The sequence below is a fragment of the Siniperca chuatsi genome, linkage group LG17 (genome assembly GCF_020085105.1).
Source record: "Siniperca chuatsi isolate FFG_IHB_CAS linkage group LG17, ASM2008510v1, whole genome shotgun sequence".
Classification (NCBI taxonomy): Eukaryota; Metazoa; Chordata; class Actinopteri; order Centrarchiformes; family Sinipercidae; genus Siniperca; species Siniperca chuatsi.
The window spans coordinates 10,341,760-10,358,414 of NC_058058.1; the positions used below are offsets into that span (position 1 = coordinate 10,341,760).

At 39.8% G+C, this 16,655-nt stretch overlaps 1 protein-coding gene across 2 annotated transcripts in view; it reads right to left on the reverse strand.

Moving 5' to 3' along the window:
• rbms3 (RNA binding motif, single stranded interacting protein) overlaps positions 1-16,655 on the reverse strand; it is a 287,297-nt gene that overhangs the window by 205,709 nt on the left and 64,933 nt on the right. The gene's annotated exons all lie outside the window — the stretch shown is intronic.

The window sequence follows — 16,655 nt, forward strand, 5'->3', positions numbered from 1 at the left end:
GGAACAGACTGATAAACAGATGTTGCTTGAATACCAGTGTTCATCATACCACAGAAGATCACTGAGTGATCCAAGGCAGATGATGAAGTTTGTATGAAACTGTGATATTGCTATAGAGAGTTTTTTTCCATTCAAGCAAATCTAATTTAGCTAAATTTGAAGGCATGCTAAGACACATTAATGCCAAATTCGAGATCAACTACAAAAAAAGGAGATAATTTAATAACTTCAAATATCTCAGTGTATGAGGTCTACAAGAAAACCACAGATTTTGGCAGTTTTACTAAAATTGAAAAGAAAAGCAGCACAAACCACAGAAAGAAAAAGAGGGTGGATCACCTCTGTTGTGGTTCTAGAGTGCAGAATGAGTTACAATTTGTCTTCATACTGTTTCTTGCAGTTCATTCCCATGGTGTGATAACTTATTTGATTAGTTGATTAAATTAACAACATCTGAATTCAACAAGCCAATTAGATTACAATTGATCTACAAATACACACAATGGCAAATTACATTTGCAATTAAAACTAGTCTCTTGAATTTAAATCATGATGTCAGTCTCCAGTCAGAAACATAAGCTGAAGGTACATTTTTGTGTTTGTAAATCATCGAGCTTAGCCAAATTGGCCTGTAATGTAACTGGTTTCAAGCTTTGTTCCTGAAACATTGTAATATGAGAAGCTGACCAGACTTATGGACATACGGGAAGTATACAAACTGAACAACGTACTTGCTACACCCACGTCCCCGGTTTCTAAACACTGTGAAGAGATATCTTGACATTATGTGTGTAAGTTCACCACATCTCTGACACATGCAATTTCTTAATACATTCTTATCAGTGCACTAATGGATGACAGCCTGAGGTAATTCAACCCCGAGAGTTTAATTTTCCACAACGCAAAGAGCAGAGTGATATAGTCAAGATATGATTGCAGAGTGCTTCTCTTTATATTTCTTTATATATGATGGTCTCATCACCTGGTTTTGGCTGGTTATCTAATACTTCATAATAACGTAAAAAGGGCAGACTGACTCCGGACCACCGGCCCTGCACTGAGACATTTGATAAACACCAGGCAGATTTCCAGTGAGTCATTAGCCTCTATCACAACACAGGAGAGCAATGCAGGCCTAATGGGGAGGAAATATGAGACCAGACGTGCATGAGTAAAAATGACTCACAGCACCCCTTACTACACCCAACGAGGGAAAGGCAACAGACCTAAGTAAATTGCGTACACTTACTAGATCTCTATTCCAAATGTGAAACGTATATACAAGTCATACCGACAGAATAATTTCCTCATTAACATGATTCTGAGAAAAGCTGTTAAAAAAACTTTTGTCGGGAAAAGAGGCCCACAGCCAAGGTGGATTTTACATGTGTGTATGCGAGTGTGTAAGTGTATGTTGTAGCATTTAGCCTGTGCTTTAGTGTTTGTGAAACTACATTTAAATGCATGAGTGTACCATATATGTGTGTGTCTGTTTTTATCTGTGTGAAAATAGTAAGTAAAGCAAAACATCTCTGAGGAAACTAAGGGATCACAGGAGGGTCAAGGTTATTCTGACACCAAAGGTGAAAACACTTCAGTGGAGCTCAGACATCAGACTTCCTGTGTGGCCTCATGCTAACCCTAATATAACATATAAACTCCAACTGTGAACCAGCTAGACTCCCACTGCCAAGGACAGCATAGCTACATCCATGTAGATGAGGAAGAGATAATGCCAAGAAAATCCCTGCATAATAAGGAATTAAGTGCTGCACAAGCAGAGAGAGTGTTAGTTTAAACAATAGACATTTCCCGTGTGGACGTGCTAAGCCAAAATATTCAAAATCCACATTGTTTAGAATATGAAGAAGGCAGCAGACCCCACAGAAAAAGGCAAAGATGACTCAGAACTCACATTGCAGAGAAATGGAAAGCGGCCTATCAATGCTTCATCACAGCACTCAGAGTGTATCATGTGCATTTTGTTTTATTCATTGTGTTAATGCCCTAAATAGATGTAAGTGCAAAGTCATCTCTTCTTGTCATCCTTTTTGTCTTTCTGAGAATGCGTATGCATAGGACAAAGATCTGTAAGTGTTTGACATTTTTATGTAAAACAAATCCTAAGCATAAACCATACATAAACAAGAAGATGCTTGTATACGTGTGTGTGTGTGTGTGTGTGTGTGTGTGTGTGTGTGTGTGTGTGTGTGGTGGGGGGGGGGGGGTGGGGTAATTGGTGTTTATGTGCATGCATGTCAAGAGGCACACAGGTAGAGTAAAATAGTGAAGCAACAGAGAAAGGTGCTGAAAATATGCCCACAACAGACAGAGATTGGAGATTGGGAAAAGAGTTATAGCTAAAAGGAACAGATCTGTATAGGCCTATGAAGCCCAATGCTGCCTGCAATTGAGCTGGATGGGATGGGAGGACAACAGCAATGTTTTAGAGCACTGCTAAGCCATCCTAGAATGAAGTGAAATGACCACATGTCACACAGAGATGAGAAGTGAGAGGGAGGGGACAGGCAGAGTGAGAAACAGCGCAGAGAGTAAGGAGAGAGAGAAAACAGAGTGTGTCGTTCTAAGAGGAATATTTCAGGGTGGTAAATGGAGCAGAACTCCATTCCAGCTCCTCTCTTAACCTCCCCAGTGTCTCATCCTCTGCATGCAAAGCATGAAGCCCAGGAGACAAAGAAAACAGAGAGAGCGCTGAAGAGACAAGCTTCAGGACAAAATAACACTGAATTAATAGACAAGACATTTTGCTCATGCATTTGTTTTAACATAAGAGAAAACACACATGGGCATAGAATAGCAAGTGGTGAGAATGTGCTCTATTCATAATTGCCACTTACATTGGTTAGGTGGCCAGAAAATGACTCCAAATGAATTCTAATGTTGCTCCATATCTGCTGTATGTATAAATAGGCAACTATTTGCAAACAAATTTTCCATATCACCTTAAAAGGTGATAATATATCAGTGTTGTGTTCACAGCTTGTTTCCGCTGCTTCCTAGTGGCCAAAAAATTTATTTATTTATTTATTTATTGCAGGTTTAAGCAATGCTCTGTAATGTCACCCATAGGTTTCTGAAGTGACGTTTTGGAATTTGGTCTGACACTAAAAAAAGGGCAGGAAGCCAGGATAAAGTCGATGAGCAACAAGCAAGTAGCAATAGCTACAGTTGACTGAGACACCTGTCAACTGTCAATACATACTAAAACAAACTTCTCTTTATGCCATAATATTTCGTTGATGAAACAATGATTCTCCAAATTGCCAGAAGTGAAATTAGGTCATGGGAACCTAATGTCTTTTTCCTGTTTAAAGGACCAGTGTTTCGTGGCATCTAGCGGTGAGTATGCAAATTGCAACCAAATGATAACCCTTTGTCTCACCCTCCCCTTTCAAGCGTGTAGGAGAACTTATGGTGGCCGCGAAACTTGCAAAACTCGCGAAAGGCCCTCTCTAGAGCCACTGTTTGGTTTGTCCTTTCAGGGCTACTGTGGAAACATGGCAGACTCTGTGGAAGGGGACCCGCTCCTTCTGTAGATTTACAGGGCTTATTCTAAGGTAATGAAAACACAATTCTTTTTTTCAGGTGATTATACACTAATGAAACCATACTTATGAATATTATATTCCATTTCTGCCATATTCTGCCAATAGATCCCCCTAAATCTTACACAAAGGAACAGCCTTTAACTTTAAATGGTGGAACAAATGCATTAAGGAAGGTTGCACAATTAATGGGCACAGGAGTGTATGCTGTATATGTCTTCGTAAGCTAACTTTAAGCATACTTTGCTTGCTTTACATACATTATAGCGCAACTCAAAATGGGTAGCATATCGCTGGCATGTAGTACATTCTTTGGAACATCATCATGGGATTTGTATGGTGTAATACTGCCAGATGGCACTGAGGTACTAGAAAGCATATAGTAGATGATTAAGAACATTAACATTATGGTGCAACTCTACTGGGTAACATTTAGATATCAGTGTGTAAGACTTTCAGGGTGATGCACTTTGAGATTGCCTCCTTGGCGGCGCCTCTATAATTAGTAGTACTGAAGTCATCAAAGTGCACCAACTAAATGGAGCAAAGCGGCTCCAACAAACCTTCCACCTTTCACACAAGCAAGGGTGATTGCTGGGAAGACCAATGGAGGGAGAGTGTTATACACAGGTTTTATCTTTCACACAACACACAACTGTTTACTATTACTAGGGAGGAAGGAACCAGAGTGTGATACAGTTAGAGAAAGAGCATAGAAAGAATGTAACAGTGTTAAATAACACTTTGAGAACAGGTGACAGAAGAGCTGACACATTTTCACACTTGTCAATACTGTGGGCCAGATACTTTGTGGTCCTTGTCCTATTAAACCACACTATTGTATAGCAATAACAAAATGTGCAATAACATGTGTGCCTTACTTTATGTGTCTTTGTATGTGGCTTGACAGAGCCAACAGAGAAGTGAACCATCAAGCACTTTCCTCCAACAAGACTTGTTTAAGTGCTGCATTTCTGCTGCCAAAACAACACACAGTGGAACTTTCAAAAACAACACTGCTGTTAAATATATCAAAAATACCCCTGGAGCTTAGCCCAGCAGCAAAAACCTGACACAGTAACAGAATCATGGATTGAGTCATTCTTCCTTTTTTAATTACATTTTATGCTTGTTCTTTAAAATTATACACAGACAAAAAAGTGGTGTATTGTTTCAGAGACAAGACTAAAGGTTTATAGCCACACTAACAAACTACTGATGCTACAATGCTCATTACACCACAGAAACATTTTTTGTTAGATGGGGCATACATGTGATGTCTGGCTTGTGGAAAGGCCATGTTGTTACCTAAATCAGGAGGGTTTATACTCAGGTGAAAGAGTTCAAGGACTTGAACAACAGTGGTCCTTATTTTCTTGGTCAGAGGATAGTGCTAGAGGAAAGTTGATTATGGTAAACCCCTCATGCGATTTTGGGATATCACAGTCGTGTGTAGTTGGTAACATCAGGGTAAAACCCAACTATATTTATATTTTTTTACAGCAGACATTTTGAAAGTTATAGAAGAAAGAGAACAATAACAATACTGATTACTGCATTGCACTGGTATTGTACATAATTGCTTACAAACATGGCTGTGAAACTCACCTAGAATGGAGTCATTGTTAAGGTGCATGTGTTACAACCATTCATTCACCATGCATTTCCTGATGTGACAGGTTAAAGTGTCCATGCTCCCTTTGCATGTACACTAACTGGTGAAATTGGTGAGAAGGGCTGATGAGCCACAGGTGCACTGGAGAGGGGCGCACACCAAGGGAACCTGGTGGACAGGTGAGGAATGGCACTGGAAGGCACCGAGTAAAAAGTGGAAGATTGGGGCTGGCATTGACAGACACATTGGGAAGAAGTAAGAAAGATAGAATCAGGAGATGTGCATGTGGCACGGAGTATGATGTAAATAATGTCATTACAGTAGACAGAATACAAGACAACTGATGAACTGCAGGATGAAGGGACCAGTGATTGAGGAAAGATTCAGTGCATCACTCCTATGGATTAACTAGTTTCCCTGTTAACTGCTGACTAAATTACTAGCCAAGTTACTGATCCAGTTCGTTGCTTAACTGCTTCTCTTTTCAGGTTATATATCAAGAACCTCCAGCATAACGAAAACAGCCGGAACTTGTGACCATTCTATCCATGCACTTGTGCCAAATAAAAAAGGCAGTTGGACAAAATATAAACAGCTTTCAGTATAACGGAATCCAACTGCAGCACACACTGCATCTTAAAAGGATAATAGTGTTGAACCAACACCTGTCTAGCACAGTCTCAACAAAAACGGATTATAACAAGCTTGATAAAGGTAAGATTTATTACAAGGCTGTTGTATTGCATTATATTGTACAGGTCTTCCTATTGCCTGGTATTTATATGTGTGGTACATTTTACCATACTGTAACAACTTGTCTTCATATTATTTATTGTTTTACTACTTTTTAAACAGAAGCCCTTTGCTATTTATATAAAACATGTACAAATCACTGTTATTTCTGGATTATCTAACTCATAGCCTCTGGTTCACTTAGGCAAAGGGCCCATGTACATTTGCTTCGAACTTGTTAAATTGACTTTCTTTCTCTGTGGATCACAGTTGTACCACTGTCGCCTCATTTTGAGTCAGGAAAATCCCTGCCTACTTCCAAACAAGTGTAATCAAAGAGATGAATTTTCAGTGTTGTGGCACAGTTAAATAAAATAGCCCACCTGATTAATTTAATAGAGATTGAGGTAGACAGTATTCCTAAAAGAGAGATAGTTTATAGCATAAGGTAGCTTTTTTTCATACTAAGAAAATGAATGGCTACACCCACTTACACTCAAGTCTCCAGAGTGCATTGCAAGCTAAGTGGACTAATGTGGCTAACATCAGTTTATAGCGTTGTACTTCTTTAACAGCAAATTACTAAGTGTGCTGCGAAGCCTGGAAAGAAGCATTTGCTCTTTGATTCTGAGTAACTAACACCAAAACCTGATGTTCAAATAATTGTTTCGCATCACAGCCTTTTAAATACGACGAGTCAAAGCAGTGTGATCCACTCATGAGATTCATCTGGATTGTCAGAATGAAAAATTATATATATATATATATATATATATATATATATATATATGTACACATGCAAACAAAGACCAAAATTGAGCCAGAAATGTAATGTACATCACAAGCAAGTAGTTGTGCTCAACTATTTTAGGGAGGGTTTTTTCAGGCTAGAGTTATGGGATAAGCAATTAATGTAAGGTCCTCACTTGTACATAAACAATAAAATCAGATTTTGCAAAATTTATGTGTTAGGGTATGTTCCTGTGTGTATGTAGCCATGGACCTCAGGCCCTCATCAGAATAGAAGAGGCCTCGTCATCTCTTTCTTTCCCATACGGTTCATGTTCACCCATCGCTCTTGCCCATGTTGCATGATTGCACTGAAGGACCAGTATAATCAGCCATAATGCTTTACAGATGTTATGGGTGTTTTTAAAGCCAATACTACAGCCCCAGGCAGCCATATATTAAAACCCATCTGTGCACGAATGTCAATGTGTGTGAGTATGTGTGTGTCTGTGTAGGTGAAAACCAGGGCATGATCATAGTGAAACTTTATGAATTAAGGCCACATCTATGGCTCAGGATGTGTGATTTATGTTCTCCTGCCTTGCCTTGTCATTGACTAATCACCTAAACAGAAAGTAACAGGTGCAAACTGATTTGCTGAAGAGTGATTTCACAGATGAGACACTCCGAATTTGCCATTAAACATGGCCAAGTAACAGCACCAAGCCAGCAATGACATGTAAATATGACAGTTCACATGATCTCAACAAGAGAAGACACCCATTTAAATCCCTGTAAGATCTGCTAGCATCCTTCCTAATCCACCCTCTAACATCTCCTATTGTGTCCAACATCTAATATCAACCACAAACCGCTGCTAAATGAAGACTGGTGGCATACCGCAGCAAGGAATTTGCATGGACCGCCCACTCTTGTGAAATAGGAAATGAAACATGCAAAGGCTTGGAACCTCTGTCAGATTCTGGATATTCCTGTGGTCTGGCGCTCAGGATCCTGTGGCCCAGGGCCTTTAATTCCTAATGGTGGAGAACGCCAAGCTCTGTTCACGACAGGAAATGCCTGGTAGGTGAAACATCCGCCCAAAAGGCATTCATTCAGAAGTGTCATATACACATGGTTTCCCGGGGAAACTCTCTGAACTGGATTGGTACAAACAAAGTGCTTTGTCACCATGACCATGTAAATTTGGTTAGACTCCAGTCAGCTGCAATAGTAATTGGAAACAGGAAATTCAGTTTTATCACAACCTGGACCTGGGTCTTATTTATTTGTAGTTGGTCATCACTCTTATCGAATAGCTTCAGCTAAAATATGTAACTTTTGTGTATTTGCATTTCAGCCAAGATGGCAGTTGAAGTTCATGTGGAAACTAGTGCTTTATTTAAATCAAACACTGCAAAAGCTGGAAAATACACCAGTTAGAAAAGTGTGATCTACTGGGCTTATGCTATTGATTTCAATGCGTGAAAATACAAACATGGTGTGAAACATGTAATTTCCACTTCCCTGACAGTTTTTACCAGATTTCACTGCCACTGTCAACGAGGACAGGTGTAGCCAAGAAAAAAAAGATCAACATTTCTTAATATAGTACGGAGAACATCTACGATGATAACAAATGTGAAGGTTCTGTGTTTAACAACACTGCATAATAGTAATGGATATATTAACAAAATATAAACTGACAAAATTGGGGATACCAGCTTTACTGTAGCAATGCCTTCTAATGCAAAGATAATTACTGTTGTTTACACTGTGCTTCTAACAATTTACAGAATATACTGACTCAGAACACACATTAGTGTTGGCAGGACTTTTAATGGTTTGATGCATTTGCCTAAATAAACAGAAATTGGCCATTATACTATAATTCCAAAATAAAAATTGAGGCAGATATATTGCAGCGACTTGATGGTGTTGATACTGTCAAACTGTGTGTGTGAGCGTGTTTAAGTGTTGCTGTGGAGGCGGCAGTGATGGTCGGGGGGGGGCTAAGGAAAGTCATAAGAAGTAAATGCGCATTCGTACACAGAGACACACTCACGGCACTCAGTCACTCTGCCTCAGTGTGCACTGTTGAAGCAAATTAAGGAAGCCTTGGCAGCCTTTTAATGGTCTGTCACAGTCTAACAGGTTTAGAGCACTTACAATGGACCCAGGCACTAAGCCCGACAGCTCGCGCTTAATTGTTCAGAACCTGTGTGTGTGTGTGTGTGTAAGTGTGTACTGTTAGAGCCATTCTGTGCCTGTAACTAAAGTCATTGATTCTCATTATGAGGACAGATAAGATAGACACTTCCTGCCTGTCAGTCTGTCGGTCTGACTGGTTCAATAAAATGAGTACTCCAGCTGATATGATGAATGTGGTGATAAAATCTGTGTTTCCAACCACAATTTGATTGATATTTTAGAGAAAGTGATCCTAAACCCAGTGCACAGTTACATTCTCATTCAGCTGAGTGTCAGAGTGTTTCACATTTTCTGTGTTTCTGTGTTTCTATTTTCCACAAAAAGGAATCCTGAAATTTCTTAGCAATTTCAAATAAACCATCCTCAAACAGACACAAAGACATGCAAGGCCATAAGTGGAGTAAGTTATTGACTCAAGCAGCCAATAATAAACAAAACACGTAGTGTCTCAATTTTCAAGTGGTGCCTGAAGAAATCAACAAAGCAAATAAAACCATTTGTTTTTCACTCTATAACCCACTCTATCAGCCAGCAAAATGGTCCACGAAGGACAAGGTGGCGGTGCCTAAAAATCCCTCCTAAATGGTTGGAGATTCTGAGCTGTGTGACCTAGAATATGTTTGACAATCTTCTTTTAATTAGGCCTTGAAGACACGACTCATTCCAACTGCTGTCCCGAGAGCTAAATTAATTACTGAGACAAAGCCCATTCTAGCTCATGGCAAAGATGAATCATTGCAGCATTTGGGGAATGAGCAATGCTCTTCATTCAAGGGCTGATGAAAGAGACTCAGACTCTAAAATGTAAGCTAATGTACTTCATCACAAAGTCTCCACAAGGCTCTATCAGCCACATGACACATGCACAGTACACATCGGCATCTGCTGCCTCTGCAATCAGGAATTCATCTTTGACTCCTCTTGTTTGGATGGAATATTTCTATGACAAATGCATCAAAAAAAGATACACTGGGACTTTTATGACGGTTACAGTTCATCTAAACCCGTTTTGTCTATAACATCCTTCACTCACTTCCCTTCAGTCACACCTTATTGACGTCTTCACTCTCAATGGTCCGACCATTTTGCTTTCCTGGGCGATCTACGGATAATTAGCCTCAACTCAACTGCCTTGTGCAGGCCACCAGCCAGTGGACGCGCCCTCACCTGCTGCCAGCTCGCAGGCCATTCATTCAGCTAAATGACTGTTGTCATCTGTCAGCCTGTATAAATGGGTGTTTGTGAGTTATGGCTAATTAAGCTAATCACAACACCAAGGGTGGTGTCAGAGCCCAGGCCTTACAAAGAGAGACTGATGAAAAGGTGAGTTGGTGGGATGGAGTTATGTCACACCTTCAACTGATGAATATGCAAAGAAGTGGGAAATGTGATGATTTTTTTATTGATATCTTTAATTTACTTATTCTTGTCAGATATAAACAAACAAATAGTCCCATTATTATAGTTAAATCCTAGTTTTGGTTGCTTGTAAAACACAGCAGAGCATCAATTTGCAATCAGGGATATGATAATACTTTGCCCATTTGTCTCTTTCATTTTCTGTCTTGTTTGTTATTTCTGTCTATTCCTCTCTCTCGTAATCACTTATTTTCTCACACTCTTGCAATGTCCCTTTCTGTCTCTTCTCTGAGTTTTCGGAGAGCTTGTGAATCTGGAGATGTGCCGGGAATCCCTACTAGCAGGTTTGTATTGACTGAATGATTGGCCAGTGTGTGCTCGGTAAGTCTAATGAGGTAACAACCGGAGTTTGATTGGGTAACACCTCCAGGTTAAATTGAAGGGTTCATGGGGATGTCCATGTCTTCAGGCAAAAGACTGATAACCCACTCAAATGTTTTCATTAGGGGAAAAATGTTGTTATCTATGCCTGATAAGATGAGAATTCCCAATACAAAAGGATAACATATGGAAATGGTTGGCCAGCCAGCAGTTCTTGCACCAATTCCCCAGCAGTGGAGTATTTGTTATCCTACAGGAGAGAAAAGCTAGTTTTGTCCTCTGCAGCATGTGTGCAGGTGTGTGCGTCTCTATCTGTATGTTATGAAGAGAGATGAACTCTGCAGCAGTACATAGACGCAATGCGGGCTGGCCCTTTAGTTCAGAATTCCTCTCCAGTCTTTCCACATATATCTTGTTACAACAAGACCAAAGGACTTCAGTTTTTGCTTTCTGACACATACACACTCACATCTGCATGAGCTCTGATTTACTTGGTTATAAGCACACTACATGGATGCAATTAGATGAAACAGCCCACGCTGGTAATGCAATTCCTCCCAGTTGTATACAGTTAAATAGTCCAATACAGCTATTATGCCAGGATAAATGCAAGACCATGATTCCCACGCACGCCTGACACGCAAAATAATGAAACACTATCACAAACATGAGTAATATCTGGACTGAGGAGACCAAGATGATTGACGTAATGTTGGAAACATTTGGATATTAAGCACTTTGGAGATAATCTGTTGAAAGAGGAAGAATACCATCAGAAATGAAACAGCTCATGGGTCACATAGAAAGAAGTGTTTAAGCAAAGAAAGTTGACTAAGAACAAGAACATCTCAACTTTAGATGTTGAGGTAGGCAGAGAGTATTACCTCATACACTTTATCTCTTCGCAGTCGATCCAAGATTCAATGCAGAAGCCAAACTGCAAGCCAACCATCATCCCCATAATCATCCAATGTAATTAGTTTGAGCTCCTGTAGGAAATGGTTACTCACACAAAGACATGTCTAATTATCTCTGTAGCCATCCCAGTCAAAATGAGAGTCAGGTGTTCAGCAGGTACATTATAGGTAGATCAAGGTAGAGGAAGCACACCTTTGAAAATTTCAATGGAAAGAAGTTGTTGGGGTGAGAATGTGGAGCAGTGTTTGATGCTCTGTAACAAAGCAATGAAATGAAAATAAAATACTCAAACATAAATCCTTTATTAGAAACGCATTAACTTGCACACCAATAATTTGCTTTCTAGGCATGTTAAACATTTCAAGCTGCTGACAACATCACTGAAGAAGGAGTATCTGTCTAACTGAAATTAGTTTTTTCAAGAGGTGAAACAGTTTTCTTCATCACTATAGAAATTTAAAACCCTTCTCAGAAACAAAGCTATTTGGTAAAACAACAATCAAGAAGTACAATGATTATTAGTGAAATTCAGAATATTTGCTATGAGGTTGTGTGTTCTGTCATATGCACTGCAAAGAATTAGCTCATTAAAAGTATGCTTTTGGGAGGGAGAGAGAAAGAGAGAATTTCTCAAAGCTGCATATCAAATATCCCAAGAGCAACATTCCACGAGCAGAGTGTCTACACTTTAGCTGACATTGTATGTCCACCATTATTGCTATCACCCATAAATAGGTTCTGTCACACCAATTAGTGGAAAGTACCTACACAGAATATTTCCTTTTCTTTGCCCTTGTGCTTGTGATCAATTTTCCATAGAAAGACGAGAAAATCTATAATGTGTGGCTTAGGCTATAGGAGTCTTTGCAGCCATGTGGCTTTAAGTAAGGAATCCAATAACACCATGTGCAATCATTAGCTTGTCAGGGTTTATTACACTAAAGTACCTGAAGGCTGGTCCACTCACCACGGCTGCTATCTAACCTGTTTAGCTGTTTGGTTAATAGCACACAGAGAGAAGCAAGGTTTGATGCGAGTTGAGACACCTGGCATCCTTCAGTCACCACAATACCTGTGTTTCTTCCCCTGCATCTTCCTCTCTCAACCTATTTGTCTTTCCTTCTTTGTATCTCTCTTCTGTTTCCTCTGTTTGTCTGTCTCTTCTGTTTTGTGCCATCTACCTCTTTCTATATCATGCATTCTTTCTATCTTTCAGTAAAACATTAAATATGCTTTCATTATATAATGTAATAAATTTATATAACATCATTGCTATTGCCAAATTACAGATTATTGAATACAATGAACAAACAACATCACAAAGTTATAACAATCAGAAGAAAATAAATACATTCTGTGAGGCTGTTCTTAGGCACAGTGGTGCTCTGAGCTAAATGCTAATGTCAGCATGCTACTATACTCACAATGGCTATGTTAATATGTTTAACAGGTAATGCTTACCATGTTTACTATCTTAATTAAGTGTGTTAGCATGCTGACATTTGTTGATTAGCACTAAACACAAAGTACAGGTGAGAATGTCATTAGATTTGCAGGTATTTGGTCACAAACCAAAGTATCAGACAAAGTTGAATTTTGATCTGATGATGCGGCTAGAGGAAAAGTCAGCCAACACTGACTTTAAGCATGTTGACTTTTTTAATATATAATCAAAAGCAAGTGTTTAAGTACCCTAGTCCCTTTTGTCAAAGTCCTGTGCTCTGCACCACCAACCATCCCCCTCGACTACCTCCCTATGACTTCTGTGCAGTGTAAGGATGTTACACTTCCTGGACTGGAAAAAAACATTGCCAGTGAACGTAATCCCAGCAGAAATTATGTTTTCACAAAAATGTATTTGGCAATGGAAATTCATAGTATGTAGAAATATTTTGTAGGAGTTAGCATTGCATATTCACAGGAAATAACACAATCTTTCTCTTTGACTCTCTTTCTAGTCACATCTCCTGACTTCTACATGACTTTCTTTGCTGCTGTTTTGTCATACCATCTACCCCCTGAGGGATCTTCATCCCACCATATTAAGAGTAGAAATGTATCCGCTTCCATTGTAATTACAAACCCACTGGAGGCAAAGCTTCTTGATCTTTGCTGGATCCTCGCTTGCTTTTCTTTTTTCCTGTATTTACTCACCTCTCTCAGCCAAGAGGACAGACACATGCTGAGCTATCAGTTCTGTTTTTCTTCCCTTTCTGTTGGGCATTCTTTGCATCTAATACGTCTGAAATTACAATAGCATTTTGGGAGGCAATAAAAACAATAACGTTGATGGGGAGGGTGTTTGAGAGAAAGAGATTGTAAAAAGAGAGGGGGGGTCTATTAGTTTGTGAATTATAGGGATTTCTATGCCATATACAATATGTGTTGCATATGAGAAGTTGTAAAAATGCACAAGGCAAACTCATAGACTGGAACCATGCCTTTGTTTACTGTTAGTGTCTGGATTAAGCATCTCTAGGCACTGTGAATCCTCCTTGAGGCCAAAGTGTTGACTCGTAACAGCCCAGGACAAAGGCTTGATAGTGGGGGAGAAATTGCTTTCTGCAGGGACGAAATGAAAACTGCTGAAAAGAAAACAACTGTCCCTGCTGTCCCATGAAAACAGGCCAGTTAAAGCCAGCGAAGTCTGCTATGGTTTGCGGATAGAGGGTCAAGAAAAGGGCAAGAGTTTGATAACCCCATAGTGATCTGTAACCAAGACCGATTAAGCACGAACTGTGTGAGAAGTGTGGCCTACCAACGTCCCATAAAAACAAAAACACACACACAGGACCACAAAGTGCCGATAGAGAATACAAGAGAAAAAAACAAGACAGAGGTGTGTCTGTTGTGAATTTGCGCAATGTTTCCAGAGTGTGTTGTCTTTTTCAAATCCATTCAGGGAATTTTTTAGACTATCAAACTCGTGTCTGCTGGCTTTGTGATACACCCAATGTGTATTTCCTGGAATGTCTCAGGCTAGAGACGGCATTATAAACAGTGATGCAATACAAAATGACAGATCAGCCCTTTCAAATGGATTTACACACTTTTTTTCTTCAGACTGCGTGGTTACATCACGGGTTACCCAGCTGAGAAGTCATTATTTTTAGGTTTTCATTTCAGTTACTTTATAAATCCATCCAACTTCCATAATACTGTCCACTATAATCAAGCACAGTGACAAGTTGACGGTTTGAAACCACCGTAATTAAAACTGGAGTATCATTTATCCTTACAATCATTTAGCAGAGTATCATTTAAAATGTTTCTACTAGTGCCCATATGATACCTGAGTTTCAGTGCCAATATCAATACAATACTTTTTTCCCATAGCTTGGGGAATATGAACGTCTTTTTCCACAAAACCCTTTTCTTATTTAATTCAGCCAATTTACGTGGAATGGATTGTTACTGTATATGAATGTAGAAAATGTACAGCGTTGATCTTGGAGTCTAGACTCTGACCTTGTCACTCCCCACAAGATCAGCACGGCAGGAAGTGGGGGGTGACGATAATGACTTTCCCCCAAGAGAAACTTAGACTTAGAGCCTACAGGTGGCTGCTCAGGTGGAGGTGGGACTTTTTTAAATGTTACAAGAACAGCAGAAGCAGCAAGTGACGCAACAGCTTTCAAATGAATGGTGTGGCAGCAGGCATAAGAGCAAAAGAGTGAGCAGAGTACTGATATTATAAGTAAGTAAGTACACTGCCATCAAAACAGTGCATTGAATATACAGTACATACTAACTTGCCACTTAGAAAACCAATGACCATGCTTAGTCGGAGGAGGACAAAAGCGGGTTCATGTTAGGTCAGTTTTAAGAAAAACCAGCCTAGTTAGGTCAACAGCATCAAAATAATTCAGACGCTCCTTGGTCCTGTGTGCCGATGTTGATGGCAATGACTGTGCTCCCTTGGGGTGTGGCAGTGAAGAACAGAAAGGACCATGATGTTCCCAAAAACATGTGACAGAGCTCCACCACAACTAGAACCACAGCCACAGCGTTTAAGTTTGTCTTGTGGAATGTTCTCTGTTTTCGCTTTGTACACAACGCGGTTTAAAAACACCCCTGATCCTCTTTGCCGTAGGTGGCGGTGGTAGAAGCGATGACAGTGGTAATGGTGGTGTTTGTTAGTGATGGTGACAACACACAACAGCTTGAGCACTCAAAGATAATTTACTTCCTGCTTACTAAAAAGAGGCTAGGTCTGAGTGAATGTGTACCTTGATATCACAGGAATAACATAAAAGGAATGCTGTGTGCAACCAGGAGCCAACCTTCAGTGATGATTATCATATCTAAATCCAATCCAATTTCCTCACTCGTTGCATGCAAGCACTTCAGGGGAGTCTCAACATGTTGGCAAATAGGCAGCTGGGAATTTAAGTATGTAAGATGAGAGAATATGTGTTGTAATGGAAAATAAGAGAGAATGAGAGAAAGAGTTGGTGTGAAGCCTTGTAAATACATTTATTAGAGGAGGAAATACCGAGAAATAAAAACCTGCCAAATCTTTGTTTCCAGCTCTGTGACTGTGACAGCAACATGACGATAATAAAATTTTCAATTTGGCTCGTGCCTGAGTTCCAGTCACACCCCAAACGTTACATTAGAAAACCAGCTCGCACCAATAAAGTCAAATCAAACGGATTGCAGAACAGCAATTAATTCCAAGGATAATGACAAGGGAAGCCATCCAAAAGTGTCTCTACCTCAATTAGTCTCTCATTGCACTGTCGATGCACAAGATGGAAAGAAAAAAAATATTAAGTTGCAGAGAAGAGAGAGGGACAGAGAGGGTGAAAGGAAGAAATAAAGCAGGGGAAGGAGGGAGGAAGAAACAGTGAGACGAAGTGATATACACAATGGGGGCTTGAGAGGACTGAGTGTGGGAAAGAGGGAAAGATTAAAGGGAAGAGATGGAGAAAGGAGGGGTGAGAGAAGAGGGAGATGAAGAGAGAGAATCTGCTGTGTGCATAAGAGCTTCCCTGATAATAACAGCCACTAATGGACACCAGAGAGTGAGTGATTAGAAATAAGAAGCAAGACAGAGAGAGCGGAGAGATATTCTAAGAGATGAGAGCAACAAACAAGCTAGAAGAGACAGAGACATCGACGGAGAATGAAGAAATCTGCTG